Genomic DNA, 21,657 nt, shown 5'->3' with positions numbered 1-21,657 from the left:
GGAGCCTCAGATTCATCGTCTGTCCTTCCAGTGAGCACTCAGGGCTGATTTCCTTCAGAATGGAGAGGTTTGATCTTCTTGCAGTCCATGGGACTCTCAAGAGTCTCCTCCAGCACCATAATTCAAAAGCATCAATTCTTTGGCGATCAGCCTTTTTTATGGTCCAGCTCTCACTTCCATACATCACTAGTGGGAAAACCATAGCTTTAACTATACAGACCTTTGTCGGCAAGGTGATGTCTCTGCTTTTTAAGATGCTGTCCATGTTTGTCATTGCTTTTCTCCCAAGAAGCAGGCGTCTTTTAATTTTGTGACTGCTGTCACCATCTGCAGTGATCATGAACCCAAGAAAGTAAAATCTCTCACTGCCTCCATTTCTTCCCCTTCTATTTGCCAGGAGGTGATAGAACCAGTGGCCATGACCTTCATTTTTTTGATGTTGAGCTTCAGAACATATTTTGCACTCTCCTCTTTCACCCTCAATAAAAGGTTCTTTAATTCCTCCTCACTTTCTACCAACATGGTTTTCACTAGTGGGAAAACCATAGCTTTAACTATACAGACATGTCTGCATAGGCTTACCTAAACAAAAATGTTTTATGCAGGTATTGCAAAGGTTATTCTTATTCTTATTTATTCTTATTTATTCTTATTTATTACATTTATATCTCACTTTTTCTCTGAAGAGCTCAAGGTAGCATACATTGTCCTCCTCATACACACTATCCTCCCAACAACCCTTTGAGGTAGGTTAAGCTGACATTATAACAGGGACCCCTCCTTGACCCGCTGCCTTTCCACACAACGGAACCTGCCTTGGGGCTGGCAGAGGGAACATCCAGCAGCAGTCAGAAAGCATCCATCCAGGCTTGCAGATTGCAGGATGCTATATCAGAGGGTGATTATCGTTCTCCCTCTTTCGGCTCGTTTCCCACCTGCTTTCAGTCTGTCTCCGGCTCCAACAGGATGCCCTGGCTGCCACCCCATGCGACTGTTTTTTTTAAATAAAAAGTATAATGGATAAGCTGCCTCTCTCCCCTACAGATAACACACAGAATGTGGGGGGGACAAACCATTACCTCTGCCTAGACAAGGCTAGATGTTGGAGGTGGAGGTCAGCTCTGGAGCAGATTCAGGAGAAACCCCGCTGACTCGATAATCCACCTTTTACCGGGATGTTTTTCCCCTCCCCTAAGTGTTTCTGAACATAATAGGAGAAGTTCAGAGAAGCCATCGCTTTCAATTGCCGTGTTTCACCAGCTTATCTCAATCTTCCTGACCTTTCATTTTAATATGCTTGTGTGTGTGTGGCGAGGAGTGGGGGGTGGGGGTTTTTTTGTATTTAATGTATAGCCTGGGACACGGCTCTGGAAACAGATAATCTCTACTTACGGTATTTTTATCCAGTCCACCACCACCACCACCACACCCAAAAGGATTAGGATAATTCTGCCCCTTCGCTATATCAGAGGGTGATTATCGTTCTCCCTCTTTCGTCTCATTCCCCACCCGCTTTCAATCTGTCTCCTGCTCCAGTAAGATGTCCCTGGTAGGAAAAAAGAAAAGAACAAGGCTTGGCTGTTCAAAGCAATACACATATGACACCATAGCATTGCAATGTCAGGTATGCATGGGGACAGACCTTAGACTCCAGGTGGCTGTTTTGCTTTAAGGTTTTTGTCTCGCTCGTTCTTTCCCAAGCAATTCAAAACTTCACAAGGCAACTTGGAAGACTTACCGTATTTTTCGCTCTATAAGACGCACCTAGTTTTTGGAGGGGGAAAACAAGGAAAAAAATATTCTGAATCCCAGAAGCCAGAACAGCAAGAGGGATCATGAAAGCAGCGATCCCTCTTGCTGTTCTGGCTTCTGGGTTAGCTGCGCAGCCTGCATTCGCTCCATAAGACGCACACACATTTCCCCTTTTTAGGAGGGAAAAAGTGAGTCTTATAGAGCGAAAAATATGGTCGTTCCCATTTGAGGTTGGAGCTAGATTGATCCACGGAACAACAAAGACATTTTTGTCTTTCCTAATCCAGTCCAAAGGTTGGAAGGTGAGGCGAGTGCGACTGCACATAGATCAGATCAGATTGTAAACCACACTATCACCCTCAGAGGTAGTGTGGGTATCGAAATTAAATAATACAAATAAGCAGTGTGGGGTTTTTTTCTAATTTTTTCTAAAAAATTTAGGGGTACTCTCATTTTGACTCAAGAAAATCACCATTTTATAGTTCAAATCAGGGAAAATAAATACAGCAAATGGACAAAAGTACAAAGATTCACAAAATGTTTAGGGGCTTGCGTACCTCCAGAAAAAAGCTCTATAAGTAATAATAATGCATATTTGTTTATATTATTCATTTATTTGAAAATATATGTGCAACTAATTCATAAAGAAATATCGAGACAGTTCACAACAACTATACATAAAGCAATACAATAAAAAACCATATTTAAAAAGTTAATATCAGAAATCAGTTAACTATTGTGGAAATATGCATTCCTATGCACTCTGTGGCCTGCATAAGACTGACAGAATGGAGAAGTTTTCAGCAAGTGTTTAAAAGTTGGCACAGAAGGTGCCCGCTAAATCTCTCCTGGCAGACTATTCCACAGGACTGTGCCAATGACACTCTAGGCTTGGTTTCTGTTGTTGCCAGTGAGCTTCACCAACTCAGGGAACAGCCAGTTACGCTCTTGCAGATGAGCTCAGCGATCGAGCTGAGATATAAGGATTTTGGCCATCCCTGAGGTACTGTCAGGAGTCCAGATTCCCAGCTTGATAACACAGTAAGCGTAGGTAATTAAAAAGGAGGATTTATTGCAAAAACAAACAGATAGCTCCGGACAGCTCTAACAAAGCCTCCGGCATCATTACTCAAGATGACCCTTCTGAAGACTTCTTCCGGCGTTGACAGAAGATATTGAACTTTTGCACCCTATGTCTCTTGCTTTGCTTCTGGTCTAGCAACCCTCCCATTCGCGGACTGTGTGGACTTATTGGCTCGCTCCCACCTCTTCCGTTTCAGAGAGGCTGTCTCTGAGTTTTGTGCTTCCGGCGAGCTTTGGCTGTGTTCTAGCCTGCTTTCATCTACTGCCTTATCAGCTTGCCCATCAAGGTCAGAAAGAGCCGAATTCTGCAGCTGCCGGCTCTCCCCTGCATGACTAACATCTAAGCCTCTCTGATCCTGGCTGCTTTCTTCGCTTGGAGCTGGCTCATTCCTGACAGGTACCCTAGACCCAAGATGTTCAAGGGTTTGTCTGGGGGTCAGAAAGGTTTTGTGGCTTGGACCAGTTCATGATGCTGCAGATGCCATGGTGGGCCAGAATGTGTGCACACCCACGCATGCATGCACAAATGCTATTTCTGGTGCTCCTTCTGGCACGGAGGAGGCGTGCGCAGCTTCCCATTCGCTGCATGAGCTTCCTGCAGCCAATGGGAAGCTGGCCAGCATTGCAGAAGGCGGTCCCTGCTCTGCTCTGCACCAGTTTAGCGCGGCATACGGGAGCCAACTGAGCAGGCGACAGGGGTCCCCGAATGGGCAGCGGGGGTCCATGGGTGGGTTAAACGACCCCCATGGGCCATTTGTGGCCCATGGGCCTTAGTGTGCTGGTCCCGGGGGGTTACCGTGTGGCGTGGTCCATGTCCAGTCTGAGGCTGAAGCGGGGTCCAAGGCAGGGAGTTGGGCGTGGTCAGGAACTCTGGCAGAAAGCAGGACAGGGTGTCGGCAGGAACAGGTAACCAATGATGTTGCTCCCGCAACCTGAGACTGGGCGGGCTGGCCTTTATCTCCTCTGAGGCATAGGGCAGCCCGGTCCACAGGTGACTCGTCTCTCCTGGCCTGGAGGCGAGCATTCCTCCTGCGAGAACTTAGTTCCCTCCGCCTCTCTGCCCTGAGCCTCTGCAGCTCAGGAGAGGCTGGAGGGTTACTGGACCCAGAGGCAGCCTCACCTTCCCCTGAAAGGGCTGGGAGGGGAGAACCTGCAGACAATGGGTCCTCAATCACCTCTGGAGCCAGAGTGGATTCAGCTGGTGTCTGCTCCTGAGGATCCAGCACAGGTGAGGGCCCTTCAGGTTCAAGCCCCTGCCCTGGCTCAGCCGGCCCTGAAGGTGAGGACTCCTGTGCAGCTGGGATTCCTCGGGTTCAGCCTCTGAATCAGATTCCCATGCCATCACATTTAGGTTGCTGACCCCTGGCTTTGTCAATTAATGCAAGGATCTTGAACCTGTCTTTACAGCAGCTGGGGAGCCAGTGGGGATGTTTTAACAATGGTTTTGCATGTCCTCCACCGGGTGACTTCATCAGCAACCTGGCTGCAGCATTCTGCACTAGTTGGAACTTCTGAACCAGGTCCAAGGGCAGCCAACATATGAACTACGGTGGTCAGGCTTGGGTGTAATCACATATCCTGGCAAAATCCAGACACGAAGCAAGAGCCCCTAGTTGTCCCAGGTTCCTTTCCCCTCATTTCTGGTCCACTTCTACCTCTAACCGTGCAAAGAAATGTCAGAATGAAGGTTAAATTATTGGCTACTATCTTGGAGCAGTGTTGCTTTGGTCAAGGTGACCAACTGAGCTCCCGTCTTTTGCATGAAATCATGTTAAACATTTTAAATAATCCTTTAGAAATGTGTTTAAAAAGTAAGTCCGGAAAAGTTTGTAATCCCATAAGAGCAAAGCTGAGTGATAACACTTAAAGAATAAATAAATCAGCCACTGCTGCGGAATGCTGGGCAATGGGAGGAAACAATTTTTGGCTGTCTGTTCAGTAGTAAATTCCCATCTAATTCTTGTTTGAAATGTTCCTGTCCCCCCACCTCGCCCCCACTTTCGTCTTCAGATTACATTTGAAGGTAATTTGCATGTTTCGTGGTATATGGTGTCTGCTCTGTGATTTAAAAAAATAACAATAATTGTAATTTTTAGAAAGGTCTTGGCTTCTCTCAGGTTAGCAGAACAGGTTTGCAGTTCACTGAGATTACACTCTAAGCTTAATTAGGAGTGGATGGGAGCTGAGGAGCTTTTAGCCGGAATTAGGTACCCTGATCTGCCTCTTTTTCTTTTCATCCTGGAAGAATAACATTTTCAAATACTTCCAGATTGCTTTGCCTAATAGGATTGACCGGAGGTGCTGTCAGTCTGTCTGGGGAGGATAAGAATACGTGTCATCATTGGCATTGGCTTGTCGGATGAATCGACTGAGCTGGAAGAGGAGAGGGATAGCAGAAAGGGACTGTGTGTTTGACGTGTGTGTGTGTGTGTGTGCGCGCGCGCGTGCAAATTGTGCGTGTTAAGAAGCCTATGTGTGAGATAGCGTTTGTGCATTCTGCAGCTCAGAGATGAAAACTTTCTGTTAACTCTGACTCATGGAGAACCCAGATATTATGGGCGTTAAGTGTGTTCAAAGGGACAGAGCTGGGGGCTAAAACAGAGCTGGGGGCTACTGAATTCAGCCTCTCTCTCACACATGTACTGGAGATAGTTATAGGGAATACAAAGCCACCTGCCCCTCTATAGACCTGTAAGATCCCTTCGATTCCCTTAGGGCAAAATCCTTGGTTCTGTACCCTACAGAATGGCATAGGGCAATGCCCCCAAAACTGATGTCTTGCAAAAAGACTTATCTTTTTTGCCAAGGCCCTTAAGATCACACCCTGTTTTGTCTATATGAATTCTCTGAATTCCTGTTTTTGTTTTTATATACTTTGATATTCCTGTTTTACTGATTTTATGGGATAGATAGATGATAGATAGATAGATAGATAGCTGATAGATAGCTGATAGATAGATAGATAGATAGATAGATAGATAGATAGATTAATAGATAGATAGATAGATAGATAGATAGATAGATAGATAGATAATAGATAGATAGATAGATAGATAGATAGATAGATAGATAGATAGATGATAGATAGATAGTTCACTGGTCTTTTTATGGTGCACACTGTTTAGTGTTTTTTAAAAAAATATTAAGCCATTTATAAATGATTTAAATAAATCATATACATTTGATCAGCTTAGAACTGATTTTTGCATCCCCCACTTCCTCACTTGGGAATGCCATTGGAGTTTAAGTCTCTACTTGTCCATCTGCACTCTCAGGCCTCTTGTCTACAATCTCCCCATATTTGTCTCCAAGATATTTGGACCCTAAGAAGCTTCAGTCTGGAGCCTCTATCTGGAAACAAAGCCGGTGGACTCCGGTTTCTAAACCGCCCACCATTCTTTTGCACCAGAAGCCACAGCATCCAGAGAGTCGGCTGCAGGAAGAGTTTTGCGCATTCTTCAGACTGACATCTGACGGAGTGATTTGTCAGGTAAACAGCCCTCGCTCTGTTCCTAAGTCACTAGCCGTGGCATTTCAGTTTGAGTTTAACTCATTTGATGGAAACTTACTGGCTGGTGTCCTTCCTCCTTGTTGTTCACGTTTCACGCTTCACTGCTTTAGTCATTTCGATGTCCTCCTCTCTGGAGTGGGCCTCGCCGTCGGCAGTAATGCATTATTAACTTTCCCTTTCTGGGCACAAGCAATCAAAAATTAATAAACGCATACAAAGTATTTCCAGTTCAGCTGCCTCTCTCTCTCCCTCCCTCCCTCCCTCCCTCCCTCCCTCTCTCTCTCTCTCTCTCTCTCTCTCTCTCTCTCTCTTTCCCTCCACCAGCACCCCTCACTTTTGTTAACAAACATCGCTGATGTGATGCACTCCTGCAGCTGTCACAACCCACTTGCTCCGAAAATGGCATTTTACCCGAATGAGTGGATGGAATTTGCTGCCCGACATCTTAATCCAATTCCCGGCTCATGGATGAAAAGTCTTTGTTTCATCAGGGCCTTGGCAAACCCTGACCTCCTTAACTCCTTCTTTTATTATTATTGGAGGTTTAATGGATCACATCTTTAAGGGAGGGGAGGGAGAACGGAAAGGGGGGGTGAGTTCCTGGTGGTCTTGTTCGGCTTTTCTGTAGATGGAAGCAAACTGGACAGCTTCTTTTGTTAAAAGTCAAATTGATGCTTGGATGCTTGGCATTAGATGAACATGTCCATTTTGGTTTCTCCCAGTTTCTAATTTTTCTACAATTAATTTTGCCCCATTTCTTCATCAGTTTGCTAATTCCCCATTCAAAACTGTCACCAAGCAGTTTTGTGTCTATTACTTTAAATATATGCATTTCTACAAGCAATCCCCCCCCCCAATATGACATAGGTCGCACATAGCTGTTAACACCCTCCCCCAAAAATTTCATTTTCATGCACACTTTTTGGCTGAAGAATTTTATTGTGAAATTCAGAGATGTGTAAATTTTGAAGGCTGGATGTATTTCAAACATATGCAAACCTATTGAGACCAGCCTTAGCACTTGCTTTCCAATCCTTACCAAAAAGGGGGGGGGGGGAATTCTGACACATTGTCTACCAGGCTTTAAACAATTGGTGAAATATTTTCAACAGTGTACCCCCCAGCACCGGATTTAGGTTTGATGAGGCCCTCAGTTACTGAAGGTAATGGGGCCCTTTATGTTTCCAGCTGTCCATTGTCAACAACAAATTGTTGCTGGTTTTTGTGTTGAATATATGCTATATGGTAATTTACAGACCTAATAGGTATCTAAAGCCAATTGCATATAACAAATAGGAGCCTACACAACACAAAACACTGTTGCTTTATGTAGGGTTTATTTTATTTGTTTTTTATCTTATATTTTGGAAGTTACAGATAGGTAGCCGTGTTGGTCTGCCATAGTCAAAATAAAAAAATTCCTTCCAGTAGCACCTTAAAGACCAACTAAATTAGTTCTTGGTATGAGCTTTCGTGTGCATGCACACTTGTTATCTGAAGAAAGTGTGCTCTGAAAGTGGTATCTGAAAGTGGTATCTGAAGATACCACTTTCAGAAAGTGGTATCTGAAGAAGTGTGCATGCACACGAAAGCTCATACCAAGAACTAATTTAGTTGGTCTTTAAGGTGCTACTGGAAGGAATTTTTTTATTTTGGAAGTGTACATCCAGTTGTTTTCCTTTAAATTTTTGGGAGGCCCCCAAGAGAGTGGGGCCCTAAGCTATAGCTTGTTTAGCTTATACGTAAATCTGACACTGCCCCCCGCCAAAAAAAGATTACATAAAGGTGTCTTTAAATATATATGCTGCCCTGGACCACAATGGTTTCATGCATGGAGCAGCATTTTGCAAATTTACCTCATTTACAACCCGGCCAAGAGCCCCTTTTTGGAAACCAGTTGCGTATGAATGAATGTGCTTTGAATGGAGATGTCCACTGCAAAAGGGTCTTTTCTCGCACAAGTATCAGCCAGAGCCCATGTTGCAGCATGTCAGAGTGCCATCATGGTCAGGGGAACATGTAAGAGGGGAGAGGCACTTAACCCTTTCCCCACCTGTCATTTCATTACTTCAAACTGTCCTCTCCAAAAAAACATGCCATTTTCTCAGTCAGGATTTTAGATGCCTGTTTCTCCTCATTTTAAAACCACACAAGAGCAGTGTCAGATTTACGTATAAGCCAAACAAGCTGTAGCTTAGGGCCCCGCTCTCTTGGGGGGGGGGCAAAAAAATTAAAGGAAAAAACAACTGGATGTACATTTCCAAAATAGAAGATAAAAAAAACAAATAAAATAAAACTTCCATACAGCAACAGTGTTTTGTGTTGTGTAGGCTCCTATGATGTAAGTCATGGGCCCCGCCTGCTAGCCTGCTCCCCAAAATATCACTGGTTTGCTCATTTCTATATATAGGGTGCCTACATTCTGCATGGAATGGTTGCACAGCAACATGTGCAAATGGCTTTAGATACCTATTAGGTCCATAAACTACAATACAGTGGTACCTCAGGTTAAGTACTTAATTCGTTCTGGAGGTCCGTACTTAACCTGAAACTGTTCTTAACCTGAAGCACCACTTTAGCTAATGGGGCCTCCTGCTGCTGCCGTGCCGCCAGAGCACGATTTCTGTTCTCATCCTGAAGCAAAGTTCTTAACCTGAAGCACTATTTCTGGGTTAGCGGAGTCTGTAACCTGAAGCGTATGTAACCTGAGGTACCACTGTATAGCATATATTCAACACAAAAAAACAGTGGCAATTTGTTGTTGACAAAGGACAGCTGGTCATATAAAGGGCCCTATTACCTTCAGTAGCTCATCAAAGCTAAGTCCAGCCCTGCACAAGAGTTAAAGCCACTTGGAAGACAGTTTGACATGGAGAAATAGCAGTTCGTTGGGGAAAGGGTTAAGCACCACCCCCTTCTCCTCTTGACCCCTATCCAGTTCCATCTCTTCTCCAGATACAGCTTTTTCCTTTCCAAATGGACTAGCTGGCTCCCCATGCACTCAAATTTATTTATCATTCTCCACATTAATATTCATTGAACTTATTAGTTGCAAGTAGTCTCCAAGCAGCTTACAATAATTTCATGAGCATAAGCATAAATAAGAAAATATATTATCATAAAATATATCATAAAAGATCCCCCTTTTTTAAAAAAAAATCCACAGTCACAATAAAGCAGCAGCAAGAGCTTTGACGGCAACAAATTGTCGGTGACAAATAACAACCATTATTATAGTCCATAAAATGCCCAGGAAATGAGGCAACGTGCCGAAAAGATGTTAGTGAATTGCCTTTCATGCTGGGCTGGTCCACCCAGTGGCACCTCCATGGGCACCCTATCTGCCCTGCTACCTCTGCCAGTAATGGAGAAGGAGTGCCAGCTTTGGTGCCAATTTCCAGCAAGATATTGCCCAAATGGCCCAAAGTAAATTGCTGCATCTCACCTCATGGTTGCGTGGCAAGTCCCCTCCCCCATGTGAAATGAAGACACTGGACACAGTATTTAAGGTTAATGGGCATAAAAGGCCACAACTTTATTGATTACAGAATTGGAAGGTATTGGCCTTAGGCATTGGCTCCTATCGACTACCCGGCATGGGAACCGGGAAGGGTTGTCCACAAGCCGTGGGAGTCCTGTTGAAGTACGCCAACTAGGATCCCAACGGGTGTCACCGCACTGGGGCGTGCCGGAGGCCCTTACCTCCCTAGGTTTCGGACAAGGCAACGCCCCCCGGAGTCCTCTACCGGACTACCCTTTTCTTTTGGGGAAGGTGATGGCGTTTCCTTCCCCCCTTCATTTGCATAACAATTGACCCCTGCCAATGCCTAACCGCCAATACCGAATAAGTTGTGACGTTTGCTACGAGGTAGGCGAAAAAACCAAAAGGCTCGAAGTGTGCCAACTTGGAAAAATTCCTACCAGGCCCCTTGCGGTGACCAACCGGAGTCCATAGCAAGGTCAAAGCTACCTAAAACCTAATGGGTGGGTGGGACGGGGAAAAAACCGCTCAGCTGGAACGGGGCAAAGAGGGCGGTCCCCGGGCGTGCCTAGCCTTAAATAGGCTATGCCACGCCTCCCCGGTCCGCCGATTGGCGGGCCGGGTCGCCGACACGCCCGGGGATTCCCTAATCACGCGGGGGCAATGGCCAGCCCCGCGTGCGGGATGTGGGAGGGATTTCTGCCCGCAACCCCCTCTCCTCCCAGGTCGGAAATGGCTAAATGCCAGCCTTGCATTTCCCCTGACGCAAGGACTTTCAGCTGAACAATGGGAATTTCCCACTAGTGGAAGAGTTTCTTTGGATGCTACCCATGACATGGAACCTTGGATCAGACTGTGACCCAGCAGGGAGCTGCAAGCCACCTACTGAAGAACCAGGGGCAGGCAATGTCATGCGTTGCTGATGGACTCCAACGCCCACCATCCCTGGTTGCTTGTAAGGCTTGACTACCATAATGACCTCAGGATTCTAGATGCCTCCAAGGGCTGGGAACCTGGAGGTGTTTTCATTAAAGGAACTATACTTAAGCTGAACCCTCTGGCAGATGCCATGGCATCATTTCTGCCGATGTCTACAATGTGGCAGCATATGAATAAAATATACTGCAAATACATTTCTGCAACAGCTCAAGCCAACCCTGATGACATCTTCTTTGGCATTCTGAAGTCACTAAAGCACTGTCTGCAGATAGAATTGCATTGGCCGTTCCAAGGTCTTTGGTGAAGAAACCTGATGTGCACCTTCAGCTGTATCCTGAAGGAGTGTCTCCAACCCCATCGTCCCCTACTGAGGTCCAGCTCCAAAGGCCTTCTGGCAGATCCCTCACTGTGAGAAGTGAAGTTACAGGCAACCGGGCAGGGGGCCTTCCCTGTGGAATGTCCTCCCGTCAGATGTCCAAGAGATAAACAACTATTTGACTTTTAGAATATATCTGAAGGCAGCCCTGTATCGGGAGGTTTTTAATGTTTGATGGTTTATTATGTTTTTATTTGTACTGGAAGCCTCCCAAAGTGGCTGGGAAAACCTAGCCAGGTGGGTGGTGTATAAAAATTATTATTATTATTATTATTATTATTATTATTATTATTATTATTTCCTCCTTGGACTGTGCTACAAACGGGGATGTGCCTTTCTTCTTCATATGCTTGTCTAGGTTTAAAAGAAGAAAGAAACCTTCACCAATTATTAAACATGGGGACATCAGTAAGAGAAGTTGGTACCGAGCAATCTGGCTAGTTTGCAGTGGAGAGAGGGTTGACTCTTACAGTGGAAGTAGAACTTGTCATCATGAGTAGCAGCCATCAATAGCCTTACCCTCCACGAATTTCTCTTTCAAGGCCAAACAAGTTGGTGACTATCGCTGCTTCTTGTGAGAGACAATTGTATAGTTTAACTACGAGCTGTGTCCCAAGTTTACCCGGAATGGTGAACTCGGTTCTAGGCTCAATTAATCCGTGAGTATCATTTTGAATTTGTAATATGCGCCTCTGAAAAATTGAAAGCTCTATCAGGTTTGTTTCTTTGTTTTGAGACTGACAGCTGCAGCTAAAATAGTAAACAGACCTACAGGCATGTAAATGGCAAGGGGATCATTAGCAAATAAGGCTGTTTACCCTTCGAGGGCTGTTGAACCAGGTTGAGGTTTATCTACCAGTATTTGACAGGATGGCATATACCGTGGTGTCAGGCTGGTGGGAGTGATCAAAGCTGCAACAGCTGGAAGAGTTTTCAGCAAAAAGGGCTTATTGCACTTAAATCAAGAGAGGATAGAATCACAGAATAATAGACTCAGAGTTGGGTCCAGAGTTGGCAAAACCTATTTGGTGTTTCGCAACTTTTTGACTAGTTGCAGGACCTTAGCCAGACCTAGCAGAGTAAACGCAGAATCCACGGAAGCAATTGGCGACTTGGCTGCAGCCAGGATAGATGAAGCAGGAACCAGGAACTTGTAGCTAGGTGTTTATTATATACAGTGGACTATTTACAGGAACAGAACATGGATCTTTTGCTAGCTCTCTCTGACACAACTCATAACTCCTACACTGACACAGAACTCTGAACCACGAACTCTGAACTAACGCATTCCAGTTAGTAGACCATTAATTATCACTCCTTTGAGAGAGCTTGACCAATCAGGGAGCAGTCTCCATGTCTCTGTTATCTCCAGACAGACTTACTCCTTCAGATTGCCTTCTGGCTGTCTGCCAAACCTTAATTAACTCTGTGTGAGTAGCTGCACGTACACAGTTTCCCAACATCTCAACTAAAGCATCCATGACAGACAGCTATCCAACCTCTGCTTAAAAACCTCCAAGGAAGGAGAGCCCATAACCTCCCAAGGAAGTCCATTCCATTGCCAAACAGCTCTACCTGATGTTTAATCAGAATCTCCCTTCTTGTAACTTGAAGCCATTGGTTCGAGCCCTACCCTCCAGAGAAGAAGAAAACAAGCTTGCTCCATCTTCCATGTGACAGCCATTGAGATCTTTGAAGATGGCTATCATATTTCCTCTCAGTCTCCTCTTTTCCCAGCTACGTTATTCCTTATCCCTTGAAACTGGGAAAAATATGAGGGTTGGGAGAGAAGCTACTTTGCTTTGACTCAAAATCCTAATGGTAAGTAGATCGGTATACACAATTTTCCATGTTGTATTCAGTACCTAGGGTAGCTTCAAGAACTACTAGAAATGGAATTAAATTGCTCTCCCCAGATCTCCTCTATGGTGGTGTAGTCAACGTAGTGCCCTCTAGGTACTGCTTGACTCCAATTCCCATCATCCCCAGTCAGCAAGGGCCAGGGATGACAAGACTTGCAGCTCCATTTTTCACAGCACCCTCTGCTGGATGGAGGACTTATTTCTTTGTATGTTTCTGAATGGCCGCACACTCAAACATAAAATCAAGGGTTAGAATGTTAGATGTACTATCTCAGGCATAGGCAAACTCCAGCCCTCCAGATGTTTGAGACTACAGTTCCCATCATCCCTGACCACTGGTTCTGTTAGCTAGGGATGATGGGAATTGTAGTCCCAAACATCTGGAGGGCCGGAGTTTGCCTATGCCTGTACTATCTTATGAGAAGAATAGTTGACTGTGTAAGCATGCAGATCTCAAATATTTCAAACAATTACGCTGGCTGATCACCTTGAAGGTAAGGGTTCCTATGAACCAAATGCATGAACCCACCTTAGAAAAATTCCTGTTAAGATCAAAGCATTCTGCCAGCTTTTGAGAGCTCATCAGTTTACACCATCATTCCCTTGATCTCTCTTCTCAATCTGCTGCCTTAATTGGTGTTATTCTAATAGGATTGCTTTCCTGCATGTTTTAATTAATGGGTATTTGTATTTTAATCTTTGTTTTATTCTTTTTTTAAACTGCTTCAAAACTTAATTTGGAATTAAGTGGCAAATTATTTAATAAACAACCACCATCATATAAAACCTCTCAAGGCCAACATGTTGGCTGTCCCTGCTCAATAGATTCTGATGTCAAATATTTCGTTTCACTCCTCGACCAAAGTTTTGGGCAGGTTGAGATGGAGAAGTTCTACTGTAGCTCAGATTTTCCTTTGAAGTCAACATTGCAAGCCACTGAGATTCACATCTCTGAGCTGGGAAATGCAAAATTCAGCACCATTACCGTTGATTATTCACAAAATGTTTGATACTACTCTTTGGCTCTTAGTGATATTTGGACCCAGTGTTGGATATTAGGCAGTTGATATCAGATAGCAATTTCCAGAGAGGTCTTCGTCTGTTTCTGTGAAAGCAGCAATGGATATCATAACAGATTGATAGTGGCATAAGCTTTCATAAACTGGATAGAATCAAGTTCCTTAGAGGCTCAAAGTATCCTCAGCTGGGGGGGGCATGTATATTTGGGAGGTGGAGGATTGTAAACCTTGGGATCAAATGGCAATCAAATTGGGAGGGAAACATACGTTTCATGCACAGCGGCAATTCTACGTACAGCGTTAGTTAAACTTAGTGACCTGTGACAACAGCAGTAATTGACAGTGATTTAACACCACCGTTCTAACAATGCTAAGTTAGGCACCAGGTCTCTCCCCAGAGTACACCCTCTTATCTGTGGCAGAGGCTTGCTCATTTATCCAGTCTGTATCGCCGAATAGCTCTTGTCTCTCAGTGGGGAGCGGGGAGCACTTTATACATGATCAGAAGATCATTTCCCTATTGCTTCATGTAATCTCAGGCTGCATCATAGCGCTAAATCAGGTTGTGGAGCAAAGCTTTGCCTTTGCACTTTGTGGTCTGTTAAGCACCAACCTATCCTATCTCTTTGTTATTCTCTTGGAACATAAATTGAGTTCTTGTCTAGGCAAGAAACCCAGTCTGATATCTTTGCACCCCAGTGAGGTCTGACTGGATTGCGGGAGGCTATTAAATCACACAGTGGCCCATGTCTTGCAAGATGCCTGAATTGCCAGAACGAAAAACAAAGTGGCGGTTGAGAGATGGAGTGAACAAAATGGAAGGGGTGTAGAGCACCTACTTTAAATACACAAGGTCCAACACTCAGTCCCCAGCATCTCCAGGTCCCTTGCCTGAATCCCTGGAGAGCAACTGTGAGTTAGCATACCCTCCAAATTATTATAATCACAATTCAGGGCATTGCCTGCCACCATGCGCACCCCCCACTGCCCCCCACCACCACTGCCATCTTTGTTGTTGTTGTTTAGTCGTTTAGTCATGTCCGACTCTTCGGGACCCCATGGACCAGAGCATGCCAGGCACTCCTGTCTTCCACTGCCTCCGGCAGTTTGGTAAAACTCATCCTGGTAGCTTTGAGAACACTGTCCAACCATCTCGTCCTCTGTCGTCCCCTTCTCCTTGTGCCCTCCATCTTTCCCAACATCAGGGTCTTTTCCAGGGAGTCTTCTCTTCTCATGAGGTGGCCAAAGTATTGGAGCCTCAGCTTCAGGATCTGTCCTCCCAGTGAGCACTCAGGGCTGATTTCCTTCAGAATGGAGGGGTTTGATCTTCTTGCAGTCCATGGGACTCTCAAGAGTCTCCTCCAGCACCATAATTCAAAAGCATCAATTCTTTGGCAGTCAGCCTTTTTTATGGTCCAGCTCTCACTTCCATACATCACTACTGGGAAAACCAGAGCTTTAACTATACAGACCTTTGTTGACAAGGTGATGTCTCTGCTTTTTAAGATGCTGTCTAGGTTTGTCATCGCTTTTCTCCCAAGAATCTCCCACTGCCTCCATTTCTTCTCCTTCTATTTTCCAGGAGGTGATGGGACACCCTTGCTCTTTATCTGCCAGCACATCCTCCCCCTCTGGCGCAGCTTGACCAGTGCAGTCAGACCTTCTCCCTTGGTGCACACCATATGATCAGGCCTTCTTGGTGCCCTTGGCCGATGCAGAGCGGGCCTGGCTCCTAGTTTCCTCATCTCTGTGCTTCACCACCATTGCTCTGCTACCAGCCCATCACGACAGTGTTTTTTTCTGCTCCCCGATGTCCACTCTGATTAGAGGAGAGTGAGGCTTCTCCCAACAGCCACTGCTAAAATTATTAAGACACTGGGAAGAGAGAAAGTCATGCTCCTCAGTAGCAGCTGCCCAGGAGAGGATGCATGGATCCCGGGACATTCTGGGATTCAATAAGAAGCCAAGGGGTCTTCTGGAAATTTGTGATGTCCTGATAAAAATGGGACACTTGGGCTGTATGAGTCTGTATAGACCATATTGACTCAGCTGCCTAAGTTTCTATGATTAACCAAACAAACCCCTGTGTTGCAAAGAGAATGTCAGCACTGTCTAGACAACACAATGACCATGGACATATGCAATAGATAATCTTTAGTCTCAAAGTCTCTGAAAATTTTTAAATAAAGCAAGGTACCAGACTTTGTACGATGAAAGACAAGCTGTGAAGCTTTGTGTATTCAGCAAATATGATGTCCAACACTGAACAGTGATTCCAGATATTGACTACTGTTTTGTAGAATTCTTCGTCAGTGTGGTGGGAGGATATAGAATTGCTTCATAAACCAAAAATAAAATTTTACAGACGATGACCTGCATGACATATCACTTTACAAAAATTATAAACTATAATACAAACAGTAATGAACAAGAGTACATACCCCATCTTATTTTGAATGATTGCATGTAAATGAAAATATCAGATGCTGTGGAACAGTGCTTATGTAATAGTGTAGTCACTGCTGCTAACAATATTTTTTGAAAAACATATAAAGCCAACTCCAGGTGGTGCTAATAACAAGGAGGTTGAGTTTAAAGGTACAGTGCAAAGTAACAATACAAATACAAGGAGTTTGGGATTAAAGGAGCAGTACAAAGTTACAGCTTGTCTTTCACCGTACAAAGTCTGGTACCTCGCATCATTTAAAGATTTTCAGAAACTTTGAGACTAAAGATTTCATTTTGTGCTTGTCATGGTTTGAAGGAATTCTATAAAGATTGTCTATTGCGTATATACATGGTCATCGTGTTGCCTAAGTAAGGTAAAGGTACCCCTGCCCGGACAGGCTAGTCGTGACCGACTCTAGGGTTGCGCGCTCATCTCGCTCAAGAGGCCGGGAGCCGGTGCCATCCGAAGACACTTCCGGGTCACGTGGCCAGCATGACGAAGCTGCAACTGTCAAGCCAGCACCAGTGCCGCACACAGAAACGCCGTTTACCTTCCCGCTATAAAACGGTACCTATTTATCTACTTGCACTTAGGGGTGCTTTCGAACTGCTAGGTGGGCAGGAGCTGGGACCGAATGATGGGAGCTCATCCCGCTGCGGGGATTCGAACCGCCGACCTTATGATCAGCAAGTCCTAGGCACTGAGGTTTTACCCACAGCGCCACCCGCGTCCCCCATTGTGTTGCCTAGACATTGCTAAATTCCTATGATGGCATTAGGGCTGCCATTTTGGATTCTTCTACAGCAATGCACAGCAAGCACCAAGATGGCGGTGCTTCTGTAGAAAAGAGCCTCTGTAGAAAACAGTCTTGTTTTTTAACATGCCCAGCAGGAGACAACCAACGCAGAGCCAACAATCCAATCCAAGATGGCTGTCCTCCTATTTGCATATTCATTAGAAGAGAATGGCTGAGGCAGGGATGTGGAGTTCAACACAGCTGCCTGCTATAATTTCTGCATTGTTCGTAGCAAATGACGTCAAACCAGGAAGTCACGCTCTGCCAAGATTAAATCACCGCAGCCAAGAATTTAAAGAAACAGTGGAGACTGCCGGGTAATTTATGCTATGCTAATTTATCACCACTAGTTGGTTACTGAGTCGCTCTAAATTTATCTTGCATATATAGAAATGTGGCAAATGTTATGCATTTCAGGGCCTAAAATGATTTACACTCCCCCCCCCGCTCTTTCTTTCCTGAATTCATGTCTGTGTGTGCACAGCGGCATGCGTTGGTCCTTCAAATTTCAACCATGCCCTGTGCAAATGTCAGAATTTGCCCCATGACTCTCACCTTCCATTCTGTGTGTGCACTACATCATAGCTACAACAACGCCCTCTTGGCTCAGCACCCAGTGCAGGGGAACTGGCCTAAATCTGCCCTAAATCCACCTCTGCTATGTGTATCCATTTGCTCCCCACAATGGGAGCACTAGGACCCAAACACTAGGCCACTCCCAGTCACCAGTCTAGCTACCGCATTCTGGATTAATTGCAGTTTCCAGGTCACCTTCAAAGGTAACCCCACATAGAGCACGTTGCAGTAGTCCAAGCGGGAGATAACAAGAACATGTACTACTCTGGCGAGACAGTCCACGTGCAGGTAGGGTCTCAGCCTGCGTACCAGATGGAGCTGATAAACAGCCGCCCTGGACACAGAATTAACCTGCACCTCCATGGACAGCTGCAAGTCCAAAATGACCCCCAGGCTGCGCACCTGGTCCTTCAGGGGCACAGTTACCCCATTCAGGACCAGGGAGTCCTCCACACCCGCCCACCCACTGTCCCCCCGAAACAGTACTTCTGTCTTGTCAGGATTCAACCTCAATCTTTCTACAATTTCTTTCTACAAGAAAGAAGATTCCACCTAAACATTAGGAAGAACTTCCTGACAGTAAGAGCTGTTCGACAGTGGAATTTGCTGCCAAGGAGTGTGGTGGAGTCTCCTTCTTTGGAGGTCTTTAAGCAGAGGCTTGACAACCATATGTCAGGAGTTCTCTGATGGTGTTTCCTGCTTGGCAGGGGGTTGGACTCGATGGCCCTTGTGGTCTCTTCCAACTCTATGATTCTATGATTCAATCTGTTAGCCACCATCCATCCTCCAACCGCCTCCAGGCACTCACACAGGACCTTCACTGCCTTCACTGGTTCTGATTTAAAAGAGAGGTAGAATGTTTATGAAATTGTCCCCTGAACAACTTCTTCCCAGATTTTGAGGTTCTCTTCCTGCAATCCTATGCGCCACAGAACTCGACGGAATTTTGGAACAGGGCAGTTGTAGGGTTGTGCTATGTTTTATTTGCAGAGCTACTCTTACTTGCAAGTAAATAATAAATAAAAATCAGAAATTTTATATGGACCATTGTGCATATTTACCGGTAGTTGCTTCTCACAGCTTCCAATTCCTTCTCTTGCTTCGTATTTTGTTTTTGCATGCCATTTGCTAGAACACAGCACAAAACAGAATATGATTGTGTACATGAATCCTTATTAATGTTCCTTTTTTGTGCTGTGTTACCATCAGTGAGCACATGCTGTCACGGAAAACTGCCACAAACTCTGCGTGCACCAGATCTGGAAGCAACATTAGAAATTCACCATGTTAAATCAGCACGATGGCGGAACAAACACAGAGAATGGCAACAGAATAATAGAACAGGAGATTTGGGCTTGTCTGTCCTGGAAACTCACACTTCGCAAAAAGCTTCCCTTAAACAGGAATCAACAAATACCCACCTGGCCAGCTGGACCAAGTGTGCAGTTCAGTTTGTATCTACCTAATTCAAACTTCTGAAACATTATATTGTTTGTGGAAGGGCGGTTATTGTTTTGTTTTTGTTCTAACTATTTATTTGTGCTTTTACTTTGTATTTTTATCTTGCAAACAGCCCTGAGATCTGTAGATGAAAGGCAAAAGAAGAAGAAGAAGCTTTAAAATGTATACTTATTTGAATTTTGCAATGCTGTTTTTTTAAGTGTTCCAAAAATTATGGAAAGTGGGCATATCACTGCATGTTTCATGAAAATAACATTCAGAAATGAAATATTAGGGAACATTGCTTTCAAAAACTGTGCATAGCCACAACTGTGTACAAAAATGTGCATTTTAAAAAAATAAATGTGCTTTTCAAAATGCTGGTGAATGTTCACAAGGATTTAAGGTTGCCATATTTTGAAGAGCAAAAAAGACTTCTACTTTTAACTCTGGATCACTATGACGACTCATCTTACATACCCATGAAAATGAGGGTGTGCCCTGGAAAAGGAGGACATATGGCAACTCTACAAAAAGAAAAAGCAAATAGACATGGAATGAACTGAAGACTGGGAGGGGGGGATGAGAAACTGAATTTGACAGACCTGCCAGTCCGTTCAGGAAACTATGTCAAGTGTTAGAATTCAAGCGGCGCCAGATATTTTGTGGGGAAACTAAATGAGTTTACCTCAGGGAGCACTCAATTTTTCCAGGCTATCTGAGAATATTCTGGGGATGGGGGCAGGGAGAGCTCAGGTTTTATCCAGAACTTTGCAAAGTTTGAGAAAATTAAATGCAGTGGGATCATCCCCATTATTCCTGGCAAAACAGAGGTTCTGTGAGTAAGTGGTTCATGGGCTGAACTCTTTTTGAAAGAGTAGGTGCATAGTTTGTGTGGGATGTGAAACACAAGAGCAGTCAAGTACAATATTCCTAGAGTGAACATGGGGAGGAACGTTTGTCCAGCTAGCAGGTAAACTTCCTGTTTCCTTCTGGGCTGGGACAGACTTCCTCTGCATGTGACTAGAGGTGGGCATAGCCTCACCTGTGTAGGTAAGGACAAAAGCACAGGGCAGGACAGCCATCTCTCTCTCTTTGACTACATGCATCGAGGAAGCAACATCTGCTTAGCCAAAGATGCTTCCAGCCAAGAGAGGACAAAGGGACTGTCCCCTGATGAGATAGTTTCCAGGTGTATGTTACTTTTCTAAGCTAAGTCTGCCTTCTGGGATCCGATTGTGAACAGAATGTGAGTAAACTCTTTTTATACTTTTATAGAAGACTGTGTCGTGTCTTATCTTTTATGAGGGAATAAGGGGGAAATACCAGAACAGTTATTATGGAGGCTTTAGCGAGCCTGAGCAAACGCATCCGCTGAGTTTAAAAAGGGGGATGTTACTCTGCTAAATTGTGAACTTGTTAACACAAGTTGGAAAGGCTGTAATCAAACAATATATCCTCTCCTGCATCCCTGAACATTCCCACAGTTTGGGGGTGTTCCTGGTTCTACCAGTGAGCTTCATGGCCAATTGGGGATTCGAATCCACGTCTGCCAGGCCCTAAGCCAACACTCTAAGCACCTCACCAGGGGTGCAAGTATAGGGGGCAAAATGGGTTTCAGCCCCTTCTGACTATTTCTGGGCAGGGGCTCAGACTCCCAATATTGAGGGGTCCACCCCCCCACCCCCCCAGGCAAGCACTGGCCCACCAGGTGGGGGCAAGGGGTTCCCTGCCACTGATGGGCAAGAGCTGGCCCAGCCAGGGGGGCAGAATGGGTCATGTGACACTGCGACCCCTCAATGTGGTAGGGGGCTAGTCGGCACCTCTGCACCTTACTGCACTGGCTGTCTTGAACTGGTTCCTGATTTTTCACCCAGTGAGGCTCCGATTCCTCTTTGCCTTGCTGCGACTGAACACTCTATGAATCACCCCCAGAATGTGTGAATTTCAGGATGACTCAGGCAACAGGGAAATGTTATTCATAGTAGGGAGGAAACAACACAATTCCTTTGAGAAGCAAAATGAAATGATGCAGACGAATGTAATCTTTTCAAGGACTTTTCTTCACTATGCTTCTCACCTTCAATGGCAAAAAGTTGTTTTCCAACAGTGACAAAGGCATGACTGGAAATTATAGTTGCAGAAACACACACACACAGGCCAACATTTTGTTATAAGAATGAAGCATATCAGTTTTGTTGGCCAGTGTCCCAATTAAGGGGCTTTGGTGATTAACTGCATCCTTCCAGAACAAATTTGTCTAAAGTGGTTTTTTGATGCTTTAAAGATAAATCAATAAATAATAATAATAATAATAATAATAATAATAATAATAATAATAATACCCCACCCATCTGGCTACATGCAAGCAAT

The 21,657-nt window shown here is 44.8% G+C and overlaps 1 long non-coding RNA gene across 1 annotated transcript in view; it reads left to right on the top strand.

Annotated features, from left to right (window-relative positions):
- The window catches only part of LOC310708964, a 49,913-nt gene extending 32,410 nt beyond the window's left edge, over window positions 1–17,503 (top strand). The window contains exon 3 of the long non-coding RNA XR_014527265.1: window positions 17,364–17,503. This is a non-coding gene — a long non-coding RNA (uncharacterized lncRNA). The remainder of the gene's footprint in view (window positions 1–17,363) is intronic.
- Window positions 17,504–21,657: the final 4,154 nt, after the last annotated feature.

This window comes from Podarcis liolepis (genome assembly GCF_965112155.1).
Source record: "Podarcis liolepis genome assembly, chromosome: 6".
Lineage (NCBI taxonomy): Eukaryota > Metazoa > Chordata > Lepidosauria > Squamata > Lacertidae > Podarcis > Podarcis liolepis.
The sequence above is the reverse complement of the archived record's forward strand: the minus strand, read 5'-3'. Positions and strand labels throughout refer to the sequence as shown.